At 45.0% G+C, this 5,027-nt stretch overlaps 1 long non-coding RNA gene across 1 annotated transcript; it reads left to right on the plus strand.

Annotated features, from left to right (window-relative positions):
- The first annotated feature begins 1,621 nt into the window (after positions 1–1,621).
- Positions 1,622–4,735, plus strand: LOC132528250 (uncharacterized). The gene is made up of 3 exons (XR_009543143.1): positions 1,622–1,746; positions 2,382–2,619; positions 4,438–4,735. It is a non-coding gene; the product is annotated as an uncharacterized LOC132528250 (long non-coding RNA).
- The last annotated feature ends 292 nt before the right edge of the window (positions 4,736–5,027 follow it).

Consider the following 5,027-nt stretch of genomic DNA (forward strand, 5'->3'; position numbering starts at 1 on the left):
CATCAAAGCCAGAGGGACCCTGGTCCTGCCGTTTCCGACGCCGCCTTATGATGTGATGTATCCTTATGGGGAAAAGAAAGAACCAGCCACAGCCACTCCCTCCAAAGCTATTTCATCCAGACATGAACCAAACCACTGCGGAACAGCCCAAAAATATAGCAACAGGAGATCAGCCAGGAGGAAGGCCAAATTCCCCCACCGTGGGCTGCATCAAGTGCAGGCTGGGAAAGCTACTTTCAGGGGAGACCCTAGCAAAACAGGCAAGCAGCTTCAGAAGCGCCAAGTCTGGGTACCAAAGACTGCCCACACCCACACTGATTCACCAGTGGTCATTCTTCACGACGCATTCCGGTAGCTGCGGGCGAAGGTGAGATGGCTCTGCTACCGCCAGCCATCCCCAAGGCCTCACCTCCTGAGCAGCTGCTGCCTCCACCCCTCCTCTCTGTTTTCTGATTTATCTGCCACGTAACATCCTCTCGCGTCCTTGCTCAGAAATGTTTACAGTCAATTCAGCTCTGCATTCACGGCGCTCTGCAAATGGCCTACGCTTACCGTTTCTAGCTGACCTTGCTGTTTTTCTGTACATAACCCTGCAATTCCGCTCAAGAGACACGTGCTCTTTCCTGACCACTCTCTGAGTTTCCCTCCTCCGTGAAGCTCTCCTCCATCTCTGGTGATAATGTGAATTCACTACCCTTTGAGCCTCCATCCCTCTTTCCTTCTTTCAACACACCACGGCTTCCCTAGTTCTAAAACATCACCATCCCAAGAAGGAGGGCTTCCCTCAAGAGTTCTGGAACTTTCCAGTATTTACTTCCACCCTTTCTGCGGGTCTGTTCTTGACGTCAAGGGCAGGCTTTCATAGTCTCAGACTCGTAGACCTCCAGCACCTAGTGTGGTGACTCACACATAGTGTGTACTTAATAAATATTTATTTGCATATTTATGGTTGAACTGGATGGAATTGTAAAATAAGGTTTATGTAGTTCAAGCTTTGGGTACCCAGAAGCTAGTTTCGTAGAACCAGAACTTTAATGCCAGAAAGAATCAAAAGCCCATCTAGTCGACCCTACGGATGAGGAAACTGAGACCTGGGGAGATTTTTAAATTGCCCAAGGACACACAATCAAAAACAAAAACCTGAGACTGAGAACAAGCCCCCAGGACTTAATTCTGACAATCGCATGGGATATTAAGGCACAATATTGGTTTAATTTTAGAACATCTCTTGAGGAAATCATCCGATCTCCCAGCCGCCTATCGAGAGCCTGTGGCATCCCAAGTGCCGTGCTAACTATGCAGGGGAGGGGACCGTTGCCTTATAAGTATGTAAATGAAAATAGTTATTATTGTCTTTAGAAAGGCGGAAAGTAGACTGTCATTCAGCCGAGATCCCACACAGCAAGGCTACGTGGAACCAGAGAGACTCTGACTCCCTGCGTGTTTTAACTTATCATAGTTCCTCTGTACATGCAAATTTCTCTTCTGTTTCCCCATCTGTTCTCATCTGTGCCTTCCCAAAGACAAGCCTTCGTTTTAAGTCCACGCCGGTACTGCAGTCCCCTTTCCCTTTTATCTGCTCAAGTATCACTCCTGGCTGCAGCTGCATTCACTGTAGCCTGTGTCTTTAATGCGGATGTTACATAAGGCTCAAATTTCTGACATTACGAGGTTTCCGATGGGTCATTTTAATCTAGGAGATACACGCCACTTCCCAAGATTCCAAGGGAAGGAAAGAAAAAGAGGGTACGTACAATGATTTGAACGAGTTTAAGTCCTAATTTGGTCCTTCTTCTCCGCCGCCCCCCCAGGGCATTTTAATCTTCCCTTTCCTTTTTAATCTTTTCAAACTCACTGTCTTCTAACGTAACACAGAAAAGAATGGCTGCTTCCTAAGATGTATCCTAGATAAGACATGGAAATTAGCCTCTGTTACATGCACTTCTTTACGGCTTCTCACTTCTGTTTCATTTTAATTCCTTCGACAGACATGAATGCTTTTAGACATGTCACCAGGTCTGCTTCCTGAGCAGCCTTACTTCTTTACAGGACCTCTTTCCTTCTGTTTTCCTTCTGTTTAGGAGCTAATACCTCACGCTATACAAATCACCTTCATAAAGCTGACATTTTATTCTTTGCATGAGCCTTCTGGTTCAAATACCCAAACATTTTGCCAGCACGGAACATCACACAGAGCGTCAGAACTCCAGCCAAGCCTGGGCGGAGAGGGGTAGGTCAGAGGAGTCTCCGTCATATTTTAAATTTTCATTTCTTCCATTGGCTTGTGTCCTAAATGCTATTTAACAGTAGTTAGTGCCAATTTCCTTTGTTTCCGGGAATGTATCTCATGTGTACCTAACATGAATGTAATTCCTTATCAGAGTTGAAAGAAGAGTTTGCACGAAGTATGAGCAATCCTCCCCGCAGATTTAAGGGTGAACCGTCTTGGTTTTATCACTGGATTATGGGTTCTCCTGACTAAGAGTGTTTTGGCTGCTCCGCCCTCAAGCAGAGAATGCAGATGTGGGACCTGCTGTAAAGGATTTACAGAAAATAGGAGAAGTCTGAGGATGACCACAGATAAATCAACAAGAAACATCAGATTCCTTCATCAACTGGGTTAGTGTCTCTCAAAGAACATTCTGTGGGTGTATAATCCCAAATATTTTAGATGCAAATTAGTAAATACTGTCTGTTTTCCTTTGCTCAGAAAATATATCTCTATTAGTCAGCGTTCTCCAGAGAAACAGAACCCATGGGGTATGTGCACGCACACACACACATACACACACACACACACACACGCACACGCACAGAGATTTATTTTAAGGAATTGGCTCATGCAACTCTGGGGGCTGGTAAGTCTGATATTTGCAAGGCAGGTCAGCAGGCTGGAGACCCAGGGAAGAGCTTGTTGGGGCAGCTTGAGTCTGATGGTCTCTGGAGGCATAATTCCTTTTTCCTCAGGGGACCACAGTCCTTTTCTTCTAAGGCCTTCAACTGATTGGATGAGGCCCACCCACATGATGGCGGGCATCTGCTTTATTCAGAGTCTACTGATTTAAATGGTGAACTCATCTGAAAAATACCTTCACCACAACATCTGGACGGGTGTTTGACCAAACATCTGGGTACCATGGCCTAGCCAAGTTGACACATAAAATTAACCATTGCACTGTCACATGTTCAGTCTGAGGTTTTCTACAAGAAAATTAAAACATTATGATACTTTGTGCAGTATCTTCTAGTTTTCCAAGTACTTTATCATTTTGGTCTTAAAGACATCATGCCATGAAAATTTTACAATTGGGACCACTTAAATATTGGAAAGAATAGGCCCTTTTTCAAAAGTGTAAGTTCTTTGTCTGGAATTTATAATACAGCAATTGCAACAATTAATGTAAAAATGGTTTGATTTCACCTACTTAATCCATCATATGCCTGGAAAGTACACAACTGGTGGTTCTCTTTGCGGTACACCTCATCACTATTTGTAACACTGTGTCTATAGGAAAATACTTTCAAAACTGTAAATCAAAATACCAGTGATATCCTCCCTCCGGTGATGAACAGAAATGGGAAGAGTGATTATGTTCTTGGATCCCAATAACTTATTTTTTCTCCACATTTACATAATCATCAAAAACTATCACTCTACTTTTTTTTTTTTTAATTATTTTTGGCTGTGTTGGGTCTTCGTTGCTGCGCGCAGGGCTTTCTCTAGTCGCGTCGAGCGGAGGCTACTCTTCGCTGCGGTGTGTGGGCTTCTCATTGTGGTGGCTTCTCTTGTTGCGGAGCACCGGCTGTAGGTGCGCGGGCTCAGTAGTTGTGGCTCGCGGGCTCTAGAGCGCAGGCTCAGTAGTTGTGGCGCACGGGCTTAGTTGCTCCGCGGCATGTGGGATCTTCCCCGACCAGGGCTCGAACCCGTGTGCTCTGCATTGGCAGGCGGATTCTTAACCACTGCGCCACCAGGGAAGCCCCACTCTACATTTTTCTTAGCTGATATTCTCTAAGCCAAACAATCCCTGGTACCCAGGTGATCATTCCAGAGAACAAAGAAAACGTGTTCGAGAGAGAGTCCCTTCTATACCTGGTCCCATACAAAGGTTGTTTATTAAAAGACGGCCAGGTCATCTAGATAAAAGTAAAAGTGTCGTTTTAAGGGCTCAGATAACAGCATTCAGTTGTGATGTGAAAATCAGAGTTAATTTTTTTTGTCTGTGAATATACAAAGGCATGGAAATAGGAGTAGAAAATCTGAACCGTGCAATGGGAAAAAAAAGCTCACGCATCCCACCTATGTGTTAACACAGTTACTGTGTTACTGAGATGCAGCCATAAATAAAAGCGCTCCCAAGCTGATAAGGGCAGCAGACACAATGCCATGCACTTACCAGATCTTGTTTTATTTTCCTCCTCCTGGCCCACGTCTCCCAGCCTCCTAGCAGTTGGGTGAGCTGTCGGAAGTTCATGCCCGGTGATGACCCCCCTGCCTTCACCCCCCAGCAGGACTGGCCACCATCTTGTCCCCTCTTCTGGCAGTCTCACAGACTCCACATTTAAGATTGCAGTGTCACAAGATCAAAGGATCCTGGAACCCTGAGACACGGCTTGATAAGGAGCCACCCAAGAAAGCCATCTGACCAGCATGATGTGAGCAATAAAAATCCTTTGTGATGTAAAGCCACTGACATCCGCGGTTTACTTATTAGACATCATGACCTACCCTAGCCCCACAGAATACGTTACCTAAGTCTTGCGCTCTGACAATAGAAAACAGCATTTCTTAAAGCAAGCAGCATATGCTAAAGAAGATTTGTCCTGTGGAACGCTATTCAGAGAACAAGAAATAGCGTAATGGATTATGTAAACTGCTCCAAGCCTGTTTTCTGCACGTGTAAACATTCAGCTGTTTCCTGTATTGGCCAAACTTCCTGCGTGGCATTCGAGTCCCTCCCATGGCCTGGCCATTTCCTCCTTTTCTAGTCTCATCTTCTCCTTGTTTTTCATCTTATTTCTGGAAATAA

Source organism: Lagenorhynchus albirostris, chromosome 10 (assembly GCF_949774975.1).
Source record: "Lagenorhynchus albirostris chromosome 10, mLagAlb1.1, whole genome shotgun sequence".
In the NCBI taxonomy this organism is placed as follows: Eukaryota; Metazoa; Chordata; class Mammalia; order Artiodactyla; family Delphinidae; genus Lagenorhynchus; species Lagenorhynchus albirostris.